Source organism: Littorina saxatilis, linkage group LG12, assembly GCF_037325665.1.
Source record: "Littorina saxatilis isolate snail1 linkage group LG12, US_GU_Lsax_2.0, whole genome shotgun sequence".
Lineage (NCBI taxonomy): Eukaryota > Metazoa > Mollusca > Gastropoda > Littorinimorpha > Littorinidae > Littorina > Littorina saxatilis.
The window spans coordinates 9117067-9130048 of record NC_090256.1 but is presented as its reverse complement, the minus strand read 5'-3'; positions in this window follow the sequence as shown (position 1 = coordinate 9130048).

Sequence of the window (12982 nt, the reverse complement as noted above, 5' to 3'; positions counted from 1 at the left end):
TTCGTGTCCTAGCTGCATTTTTGTCAATTGTTTCATGTCATGTATTTTGAATAAAATTGTGTTTAAACCAAAGTTCGAATTCCGTTAAATTACGGTTTGTGAGGGGATTCCGAGTGTTGAGAAGAAGACGAAGACGAAGACGATGACGATGATGACGACGACGACGACGACGATGATGATGATGATGATGATGATGATGATGATGATGATGATGATGATGATGATGATGATGATGATGATGATGACGGCAGAGAAACGAGAGCCGTACGTACATGTACACAAGCAAAACGGTTGGTCTCGATTAGATTCATGCCGTATATATGCTGAAACGCTGACAGGAAAAATAATGAATTAATCAAATGTTCAAGATCAGTTTCCAAGCTAAGCAGATAATATTAACGACGCTGGTTAACACCATAGCAACTGTTTCCAAGAATGAGTGAATGATGCGTACGCGGTGTTTAAAATTGTGCTGATCCTGTCAGCCCTGTTGGGGCATGGCGATGAGTGTGTCAGTAATGTACAAGATGTTTTAGCAAACTACATTCGTTAAAGCCTACATCTTTACCAAGTTTTATTAATACATAACGTTACACACACACACACACACACACACACACACACACACACACACACACACACACACACTCACAGACACACACACACACACGTACACACTGCGCACACACACGCACCGCACTAACACACACACACACACACACACACACACACACACACACACACACGCTCTGCATCACTCTATAATTATATGTTGCACTGACAATGGTTAAGACTATCAATGTCATATAACCTTCCAGTTCAGACACAGCTCAAAACTCAGCCAAAACCTCATGCGGATAAGATAACGGGGGATAACCGGTCATAAGCGGGGCAGAGGGTGTACGCGGGGCCTGACACGATTGAAAGCACGTTTTGTCAGTTTTCTTGGATTTGTTTGATTTACGTCGGGATTTAAGGTAAGCTACAGATTCAGCGATGCCTTAATTTGTTGATCGATGCATAAAATGCCATAGAGCGGTTCATAGAATAGGCCACGGTCAAAAGATCGTGTAGGTTACCTAGCTCAAAGTTTGGCTAGGATAGCAACTGATCAAAAGATCAGACAAAGGCTCAACAGCCTAAGTACCAGTCTGTCAACATATCATATCATATCATACTTGCCCGTGAATTACCCTCAAAGCTGAACATGTCGGCGATCGAGCGCCGGAAATGGCTGTTCGATGGGTTTCGGAAGTAGAAATGTGCTTTATTTCACAAAATCAGCTCGTATTTCACATCGGTTTGGGATTCTAATGGACGATGGAATCATTGAAGATGCAAAGAAGTGCTATTTCGGGGGTAGAATATATCGACCGATCCTGTAGACGAGAGGCGGTCAAATGTGAGAGATGAGCGTACGTGGGCCTGCCGACCGTGATGGGACAGAAGAAGCACGTGGGAACGAAATGTCTGAAAAGCGTTGAGTTGTGCAATAAAACGGTTCGGTGCATCATACGCGGGGCTGCCGACCGCGAATGGGACAGCAGATTCGTAATTTGTTTTGATCAGTAACATAGTCTTTTGTAATAGAATTTTTTGTTTTAATCAAATCAATCATTAGAACTCTCTCTCTCTCTCTCTCTCTCTCTCTCTCTCTCTCTCTCTCTCTCTCTCTCTCTCTCTCTCTCTCTCTCTCTCTCTCTCTCTCTCTCTCTCTAAATGATAGATAAAATCCATGATAATCTGCACTCGCCAAAAACATCAACTTTTAGAAATAACTCCGAGTTTGTCCCTAAATGAGCACCCCATTGAGCAAGTAGCTGAGCACCGTTTCATTGGGACTAATTGTTGATAATAATCTGAGATGGCACACTCACAGCAATGAAATTTGCAAGGAAATTGCTAATTATGTGTTATCAAATTTCTCTTATCAAAGTTGCAATGCATTATTAATTTTGACACACGAACTCTTTTACAAGGCCCACATAAACCCCCACATTGATTATGCTTCTATAGTCTGGGACGGGTGTAGTGAGGTTCACTTGAAGAAATCGCTCCAGCGAAGAGCTGATAAGTTAATTCTGCCCAGTTCATCTCTTCCTACCAACGAAAAGATGGAAAGTATAGGGATGTTAAGCTTAAAGAAGCAGATTTTAATAAATGTTCATTTATGTACAAGTCGTCTATCACGAAGCCCCAACCTATCTTATACAACTCTTCAAATCATCACCGTCATATTATCCAAACACTAGAACTAACCTTGTTTTGCCAAGGCCCCGCATTGATTTGCTTAAAACAAGTGTTTCTAATATGGTGCATAACTTTGGAATTCACTGCCTGTAAATATCAGGTCATGTCTGTCATTATCTTCTTTTAAAGTCCGTCCTTAATTGAGCACGAAGTCGACTTGGCGAAGCTTCGCGAAGTCTTTATACCAAAAACCCACAGCTACGGCGAAGTACTTTGTACCCTACTCGAAAGAGCAGAGTGCATTCCCTTGGACTTTGCGCGAAGCTATGCTGAAATTAGTTCAATTAAAGCCCCAGTCTGTCCCAAATGGTTTACAGAACGATTTAAATCTTCTCAAGAAAAAAGCAGTTCTAACCTTATCGAACACACTTGCAATAGCATTTACTGAATAGCATTAAATGACACAGTTCGTTTGAATGGCTATTTAGCTCGCGTAAACCACACACCTGTTTTCGTGGTTTATCTAACCCCTGAGCCATCGTGAACCCGTGTGATCCACTTTCCTTTTTTTACAATTTAGTAGTCAGTTTGTGATTTCAATGCGACTCGCTGTATCTGCAATAGCACGTTATTGTGTACCCCTGAATCTAAAACACAACAAACGGCTGCGAGTCACACGAACTGAGCGGTGGCGGTTGACCGTTCAAAGAAACTGGCGACATGCAGAACATTCGTCTGCTACGAGAAACACGTTTTGCGGGACACGCTTCCGGGCTACCTTTTTTTAAACTTTCAAAACTTCGAGTTGTACTGATCTTGTCTTGATGAAAAAAGAATTCTTTTATGATTTAAGAATGTTTGTGTAACAAGCTGTCAATTTATTATTTAGATTTTAAAAGTTAGGTCTAGCGCCAAAACGAGCCGTCCGATTGTCTGATCAGACAATCCGGCTGGCCACGCAAAAATAAATTCTTTGAAAATTGCTCGCTCTTTACGGAGGGCACCAAGGATGTTCTCCAGCGGTGAGTGTTTAAACGAAAGGGTGTTTGTACTGTGTGCCTGACAGTGTCTGAGATGGTTTACGGGAAGCTGAGTGTGCCTTTAAGGGACGAATTCTCGTTCCGGAAGCTTCGCGAAGTGAGCTACGCGAAGTCGACTTCGTCCAATTCAGGACATGCTTAAAAGACAGCTCCGAAAGCACCTCTCTAACGACTAAGTGTGTTGTGTGTATGTGCATACTGTGTGTGTGTGTGTGTGTGTGTGTGTGTGTGTGTGCCACGGTGTGTGTCTGTGTGTGTGTGTGTGTGTGTGTGTGTGTGTGTGTGTGTGTGTGTGCCGTTATCTTAGGGCAACAGCTATAGGGTACGTGTGTTTCTAGGTTGATCAAAATTTCCATTGAAATGATGCACCGAACCGTTTTATTGCACAACTCAACGCTTTTCTGACATTTTGTTCCCACGTGTTCTGCTGTCCCATTCGCGGTCGGCAGCCCCGCGTACGCTCATCTCTCACATTTGACCGCCTCTCGTCTACAGGGTCGGTCGATATATTCTACCCCCGAAATAGCACTTCTTTGCATCTTCAATGATTCCATCGTCCATTAGAATCCCAAACCGATGTCATATACGAGCTGATTTTGTGAAATAAAGCACATTTCTACTTCCGAAACCCATCGAACAGCCATTTCCGGCGCTCGATCGCCGACATGTTCAGCTTTGAGGGTAATTTACGGGCAAATATGAACCGCTCTATGGCATTTTATGCATCGATCAACAAATTAAGGCATCGCTGAATCTGTAGCTTACCTTAAATCCCGACGTAAATCAAACAAATCCAAGAAAACTGACAAAACGTGCCTTCAATCGTGTCAGGCCCCGCGTACACCCTCTGCCCCGCTTATGACCGGTTATCCCCCGTGAAGATGAAAAGAGACAGACAAAATATGACTGCCTTCATTTTATTTCAATCTGAATGCACTCAGCGGGAAAGAGCAGATTTTTCATTCTAAATAAATACGGTTACCAGATACAAACTTCCTATGGGAACCTGGGGCGTACGTGTTACGTCAATCAACAAATCAGACTGTTTTCATCGTAACTCAAGCGAGTCGAAGGGAGTGATAAGACTTCCTGTGAACCGCATGATGTCAAGTATCTAAAGGGGACATTTTGTACGTTAAAGGGTACAGTCCTTCTCGTGTAAACGATTCGGCTCCAAAGGGGGTCACAAATTCGAATCACTCTTGTGGGAAACACACTAAACGACATTTTGGCGGTTCAGCATGATCATTTAAAGATCGCCTCCTCCCGCGTAAACTGTGACCCTATTGAAGACCACCATATGCATAGATCCCACGAGATAAGAATAAAGTGTGTGTACTTGGTCACATAGCACAAATGTGCAGCCTGTCTGTTTTGTGTGCAGGGTAGATTTCGTTCTTGTTGTGCTGACTTAGTTACAGTCCTTCCGGAGACGGTGTAAACAGAACCGCTGACCATCTCAGCGCTGACCAGGCTTTTACATGGCATGAGACCATCCCTCTTCTTGGAGGCAGGCCACAAATCACCACACTGGGCATGAGACCATCCTTCTTCTTGGAGGCAGGCCACAAATCACCACACTGGGCATGAGACCATCCCTCTTCTTGGAGGCAGGCCTCAAATCACGACAATGGACATGAGACCATCCCTCTTCTTGGAGGCAGGCCACACATCACCACACTGGGCATGAGACCTTCCCTCTTCTTGGAGGCAGGCCACAAATCACCACAATGGGCATGAGACCATCCCTCTTCTTGGAGGCAGGCCACACATCACCACACTGGGCATGAGACCATCCCTCTTCTTGGAGGCAGGCCACACATCACCACACTGGGCATGAGACCATCCCTCTTCTTGGAGGCAGGCCACAAATCACCACACTGGGCATGAGACCATCCCTCTTCTTGGAGGCAGGCCACACATCACCACACTGGGCATGAGACCATCCCTCTTCTTGGAGGCAGGCCACACATCACCACACTGGGCATGAGACCTTCCCTCTTCTTGGAGGCAGGCCACACATCACCACACTGGGCATGAGACCTTCCCTCTTCTTGGAGGCAGGCCACAAATCACCACACTGGGCATGAGACCATCCCTCTTCTTGGAGGCAGGCCACACATCACCACACTGGGCATGAGACCATCCCTCGTCTTGGAGGCAGGCCACACATCACCACACTGGGCATGAGACCATCCCTCTTCTTGGAGGCAGGCCACACATCACCACACTGGGCATGAGACCATCCCTCTTCTTGGAGGCAGGCCACACATCACCACACTGGGCATGAGACCATCCCTCTTCTTGGAGGCAGGCCACACATCACCACACTGGGCATGAGACCATCCCTCTTCTTGGAGGCAGGCCACACATCACCACACTGGGCATGAGACCATCCCTCGTCTTGGAGGCAGGCCACAAATCACCACACTGGGCATGAGACCATCCCTCGTCTTGGAGGCAGGCCACACATCACCACACTGGGCATGAGACCATCCCTCGTCTTGGAGGCAGGTCACACATCACCACACTGGGCATGAGACCATCCCTCGTCTTAGAGGCAGGCCTCAAATCACCACACTGGGCATGAGACCATCCCTCTTCTTGGAGGCAGGCCTCAAATCACGACAATGGGCATGAGACTATCCCTCTTCTTGGAGGCAGGCCTCAAATCACGACAATGGACATGAGACCATCCCTCTTCTTGGAGGCAGGCCTCAAATCACGACAATGGGCATGAGACCATCCCTCTTCTTGGAGGCAGGCCACAAATCACCACACTGGGCATGAGACCATCCCTCTTCTTGGAGGCAGGCCCTAAAATCACGACAATGGGCATGAGACCATCCCTCGTCTTGGAGGCAGGCCTCAAATCACCACACTGGGCATGAGACCATCCCTCGTCTTGGAGGCAGGCCTCAAATCACCACACTGGGCATGAGACCATCCCTCGTCTTAGAGGCAGGCCTCAAATCACCACACTGGGCATGAGACCATCCCTCTTCTTGGAGGCAGGCCTCAAATAACAATGGGCATGAGACTATCCCTCTTCTTGGAGGCAGGCCTCAAATCACGACAATGGGCATGAGACCATCCCTCTTCTTGGAGGCAGGCCTCAAATCACAATGGGCATGAGACCATCCCTCTTCTTGGAGGCAGGCCACACATCACCACACTGGGCATGAGACCATCCCTCTTCCTGGAGGCAGGCCCTAAAATCACGACAATGGGCATGAGACCATCCCTCGTCTTGGAGGCAGGCCTCAAATCACCACACTGGGCATGAGACCATCCCTCGTCTTGGAGGCAGGCCTCAAATCACCACACTGGGCATGAGACCATCCCTCGTCTTAGAGGCAGGCCTCAAATCACCACACTGGGCATGAGACCATCCCTCTTCTTGTAGGCAGGCCTCAAATAACAATGGGCATGAGACTATCCCTCTTCTTGGAGGCAGGCCTCAAATCACGACAATGGGCATGAGACCATCCCTCTTCTTGGAGGCAGGCCTCAAATCACGACAATGGGCATGAGACCATCCCTCTTCTTGGAGGCAGGCCACAAATCACCACACTGGTCATGAGACCATCTCTCTTCTTGGAGGCAGGCCACACATCACCACACTGGGCATGAGACCTTCCCTCTTCTTGGAGGCAGGCCACACATCACCACACTGGGCATGAGACCTTCCCTCTTCGTGGGGGGAGGTTGTGTGTGCGGTGTGTGTGTGTGGGAGTTGCAGTGTCTGTGTGTGTGGTGTGTGTGTGTGTGTGGGGGGGAGGAGTTTATGTGTGTGGTGTGTGTGGAAGTTTCAGTGTGTGTGTGGCGTGTGTGTGTGTGGCGTGTGTGTATATGTGTGTGGTGTATGGTGTGTGCGTGTGGTGTGTGTGTTTGTGTGCGTGTGGTGTACAGTGTGTGCGTGTGGTGTGTGTGTGTGTGGCGTGTGTGTGTGTGTGTGTTTGTGTGCGGGTGGTGTGTGTGGTGTATGTGTGTTGTGTGTGTGTGGTGTGTGTGGTTTGTGTGTGTGGTGTATGTTTGTGTGCGTGTGGTGTATGGTGTGTGTGTGGTGTGTGTGAGTGTGTGTGCGTGTGGTGTATGGTGTGTGTGTGTGGTGTGTGTGTGTGTGTGTGTGGTGTGTGTGTGTGGTGTGTGTGTGTGTGGTGTGTGTGTGTCTCCCAGTGGAGTGGTGTGTGTGTCTCCCAGTGGAGTGATGTGTGTGTCTCCCAGTGGAGTGGTGTGTGTGTGTCTCCCAGTGGAGTGGTGTGTGTGTCTCCCAGTGGAGTGGTGTGTGTGTGTGTCTCCCAGTGGAGTGGTGTGTGTATCTCCCAGTGGAGTGGTGTGTGTGTGTCTCCCAGTGGAGTGGTGTGTGTGTGTGTCTCCCAGTGGAGTGGTGTGTGTATCTCCCAGTGGAGTGGTGTGTGTGTGTCTCCCAGTGGAGTGGTGTGTGTATCTCCCAGTGGAGTGGTGTGTATATCTCCCAGTGGAGTGGTGTGTGTATCTCCCAGTGGAGTGGTGTGTGTGTGTCTCCCAGTGGAGTGGTGTGTGTGTGTCTCCCAGTGGAGTGTTGTGTGTGTCTCCCAGTGGAGGGGTGTGTGTATCTCCCAGTGGAGTGGTGTGTGTGTGTCTCCCAGTGGAGTGGTGTGTGTGTCTCCCAGTGGAGTGGTGTGTGTGTCTCCCAGTGGAGTGTTGTGTGTGTGTCTCCCAGTGGAGTGTGTATCTCCCAGTGGAGTGGTGTGTGTGTGTCTCCCAGTGGAGTGGTGTGTGTGTCTCCCAGTGGAGTGGTGTGTGTCTCCCAGTGGAGTGGTGTGTGTGTGTCTCCCAGTGGAGTGGTGTGTGTGTGTCTCCCAGTGGAGTGTTGTGTGTGTGTCTCCCAGTGGAGTGCGCGTGGTGTGTGTGTGTCTCCCAGTGGAGTGGTGTGTGTATCTCCCAGTGGAGTGGTGTGAGTATCTCCCAGTGGAGTGGTGTGTGTGTCTCCCAGTGGATTGGTGTGTGTGTGTCTCCCAGGGGAGTGGTGTGTGTGTGTCTCCCAGTGGAGTGTTGTGTGTGTGTCTCCCAGTGGAGTGGTGTGTGTGTCTCCCAGTGGAGTGGTGTGTGTATCTCCCAGTGGAGTGGTGTGTGTATCTCCCAGTGGAGTGGTGTGTGTGTCTAGTCTCCCAGTGGAGTGTTGTGTGTGTCTCCCAGTGGAGTGTTGTGTGTATCTCCCAGTGGAGTGGTGTGTGTGTGTGTCTCCCAGTGGAGTGGTGTGTGTGTGTCTCCCAGTGGAGTGTTGTGTGTGTGTCTCCCAGTGGAGTGGTGTGTGTGTGTCTCCCAGTGGAGTGGTGTGTGTGTGTCTCCCAGTGGAGTGTTGTGTGTGTGTCTCCCAGTGGAGTGGTGTGTGTGTGTCTCCCAGTGGAGTGGTGTGTGTGTGTCTCCCAGTGGAGTGTTGTGTGTGTGTCTCCCAGTGGGTGGTGTGTGTGTGTCTCCCAGTGGGTGGTGTGTGTGTGTCTCCCAGTGGGTGGTGGTCATATCCAAAGTAAAAGCCAGGGCAGATCTGATAGAGACCAGAACTGTTTTCACGAAAAGGACTATGTCTTTAACAACACATTGGCAAAAAGGTTTTTTTAATGATGGGTTTATCCACAGGAGCTTGTACCCAATCGCCGGTCGATCATTATTTACAGTCCACTACTACTACTATATATACTACAAGTAGTATATAGTAGTAGTATGTCGTAGTAGTGGACTGTAGTATATAGTAGTAGTATGTCGTAGTAGTGGACTGTAAATAATGATCGACCGGCGATTGGATACAAGCTTCTGTCGGTTTATCGTGGTGAGCTGTATATATATGTGCCCTGAAAAAAGCATACCCCAAAAAAAGAAAAAAAGAATGGCGGTCTGAATCATAGGACATGTCTGTCTGTCTCGGTCTGTGTGTCTGGCACTGCCGGTCTATGACCGTGTATGTGTCCGTCGCATGCTTTAACTGAGTTTGCTTGCGAGTGATTATATGCACGGCTACGTTCCACTCTTGTGAAAGGAACGACAAAACTGAACATTCTCCGCGGTACGTTTGTCATAAAACGAACACCACCATTAAATTACACTTTGTTCTGCACCTCTAAACCTTTCTTTTCCACCCAACCTTCTCCACCCCCACCCCCTGTCACCCCCTCCCTCACCTACGCCCATCCCCACTTTCTCAGCCTAACGCCGTGTATTTCTATGGGTTTTTTAATCGGAAAATTTGTAAATTAGGGCATAACAGTTTCGGCATTAATTTCAAAAGTTTAAGGCCCTTGCACTTCTTTCAAATGTTTACATATATATATTTTATGTGTGTTTGGGGGTGGGGGGGGGGTGGGGGAGGGGCGTGTCACCACTTTGTGTATGTTATTTCCTGCCATAGCGACAAATTGGGTGTAGTCATCTCTGCAAAGGCAGATTTGAAAGCATGTTAATGAAAGCCCCTTGTGTAAGGCGGACAACAGTGCATTCATTTTCCGCACTTGTGAATGTGTACACATCAAGTTACCCTGACACTGCACTTAAAGAATTGAGTCAGAAGTTGACTTCGCAAAGACTGAGGGGAGTTGGGGTTTTTTTGTGTTTTTTTTTTTTTTTATCCGAAAATTCAGTTCCTAAGCTTCGTGCAGCGAGCTTCGTGAATTAGACTTCGCGAAGCAGACTTCGCCGCCCAGTGAATATCAGGCTTATTGGAAGGCTTAGTTTAGGTCATGATCTTAAATGTAAAGGAATTCGGGTCATGGTCACATAATCACTGGAAGCATTGAATACGAACGTTTTACTATTATACTCATTTTAAAAACAGCCTTTGGACTGGCAGGCTGGTAGAGAGGGTTACTATACATATTAGAGTTGTGGTCTTGACTGAAAGGTTAAGTGTGTTAGAAAAAAGAAAACAAGTCGCGTAAGGCGAAATTACTACATTTAGTCAAGCTGTGGAACTCACAGAATGAAACTGAACGTAGTCCGCCGCTAGTGCAAAAGGCAGTGAAAGTGACGAGCCTGTTTGGCGCGGTAGCGATTGCGCTGTGCTTCATAGCACGCTTTACTGTACCTCTCTTCGTTTTAACTTTCTGAGCGTGTTTTTAATCCAAACATATCATATCTATATGTTTTTGGAATCAGGAACCGACAAGGAATAAGATGAAATAGTTTTTAAAACGATTTCGGAAATTTAATTTTGATCATAATTTTTATATTTTTAATTTTCAGAGCTTGTTTTTAATCCAAATATAACATATGTATATGTTTTTGGAATCAGAAAATGACGCAGAATAAGATGAAATTTTTAGATCGTTTAATAAAAAATAATTTTAATTACAAGTTTCCGATTTTTAATGACCAAACTCACTCATTAGTTTTTAAGCCACCAAGCTGAAATGCAATACCAAACCCCGGCCTTCGTCGAAGATTGCTTTGCCAAAATTTCAATCAATTCAATTGAAAAATGAGGGTGTGACAGTGCCGCCTCAACTTTTACAAAAAGCCGGATATGACGTCATCAAAGGTATTTATCGAAAAAAATGAAAAAAACGTCCGGGGATATCATACCCAGGAACTCTCATGTCAAATTTCATAAAGATCGGCCCAGTAGTTTAGTCTGAATCGCTCTACACACACACACACACACAGACAGACACACATACACACACACACACACACACACATACACCACGACCCTTGTCTCGATTCCCCCTCCATGTCAAAAACCTTTAGTCAAAACTTGACTAAATGTAAATAAAGGGTAGCCCCGTACTGTATGGCAGCTCACTTTCCCAGTGAGAAAGCAGTCCAAACGTCCACGAAGGTAACCTCCCAGGACTATATAAAATCTGATCCTAATTCTTATCCTTTGCCCGGAGGTCTAGTGGAACAAAGGTTGTTTAGAAATTGGGTGAAAACAGTCTTAAATTCGAATTACTTTTTTTCACAATTTTTTTCTGATGATGAACCCAATAATAATTATGGTTGTATGTACTTGTTATGGCTTCTATAATCTTCTGATCCCCTCCTTTATAAAAAACAAAAGAAAAAAGGCACTCTTTCCTTCTTTTCACTGGAATAAGTCTGAATATACAAGAAAGGAAAGGAAATATCTCTTTGTATTCTTGTGTTGACAAGAAAAAGTCCAAAGACTGTGCACCCTACAGACAGGACAAACTTCTTGCTCTTTCATAACACACACACACACACACACACACACACACACACACACACAATCTATATATATATATACGACTAGTGTCTGTCTGTCTGTCTGTCTGTCTGTCTGTCTGTCTGTTCGCGATGCACGGCCAAAGTTCTCGGTGGATCTTTTTCAAATTTGGACACCGTATTCAGCTACACCCCGGACACAACCTCATCGATGAGATATTTCAACACGTGCTCTCAGCGCGCAGCGCTGTGCGCGCTGAACCGATTTTTTTGTTTTTGTCGGGATCCACTACCAGTAACTCTTCCTTATCTTCTCCAGTGTTTTCAGCCGCGATTGTCTCCCTTCCTCCGTGTGGCGTCAATCCATATTCCCGTTACTACGTTACCATTTTTAGAAGGTCACTGCACATTACTATTTTTAGAAGGTCTCCAGTGTTTTGTGCGTTTATCTCCTTTCCTTCGTGCGCCGGCTTTCGGTCCCAGGCGCAGCCTGGTATTCGGCTCTACAGTCTACTTCTTCCCGGCGAAGCCGGTACCCGGCGAAGCGGGTAATCATCTAGTATATATATATATATTTATATACACAAGCACTCACGAATAAATATGCATGATTCTGCATGTAATTCACAAAATATGGAAAGCACATACTCTTTATCTCACACACATGTTCACACAAAAGAAATAACATCACAGCATTTACTGAACTTATTTTTTTCACACTCCCTCACTTGACAAACATCACACAGTCGCTCTCACTTCAGAAATAGATGCGCTCTTTCAATTCCATCACAATATAAATGCAAGCAGCAAACTGCATAACCTTTAAATGCCATCAGTTTCAATAACTTAAGTCTCTCAGAAGCAGGTCCTGTTCCTATAAAGGAGAATTTGTATCTTTAGTTAAATACTTGTACTGGCTTTAAAGACTCCTTGTGACAATATACATATGACAATCGGACATGTTACACTGGGGCTCCCCACAGACACTGTATGTCAATCTCACATGTTACACTAGGGCTCCCCACAGACACTGTATGTCAATCTCACATGTTACACTAGGGCTCCCCACAGACACTGTATGTCAATCTCACATGTTACACTAGGGCTCTCCACAGACACTGTATGTCAATCTCACATGTTACACCTATAGGGCTCCCCACAGACACTGTATGTCAATTTCACATGTTACACTGGGGCTCGCGGTCTCGGAGAACAATGACCGTCTCGATCTGTGTAAAATGTCATATTTTGGATAAACACGCAAATAACGTATAATGTTGTTTTTTTGACAAAAACACACTCCTTGGGTCCAAGCTTCGATTTTCAAGTGTGCTTCAAATTAGGTTTGGTTTTGCTAATGTTGGCGTTTTGTAACCATTGGATTATTATTTTGGTTATCACATTACTATTTTTTGACTGACCATTGCTGAATTTACTCTGCCAAATGTTGTAGGTAAACAGGTCTGCCACCGGTTTTTGACGCACTTTTCTTTGTACTACAGAACCCAAGCAAATCAACCAGCTCCATTGTCATTCATGCAGCATGACATAAAGAATGCACCTAGGTATAACTGCACCTTTAACCATCCGGA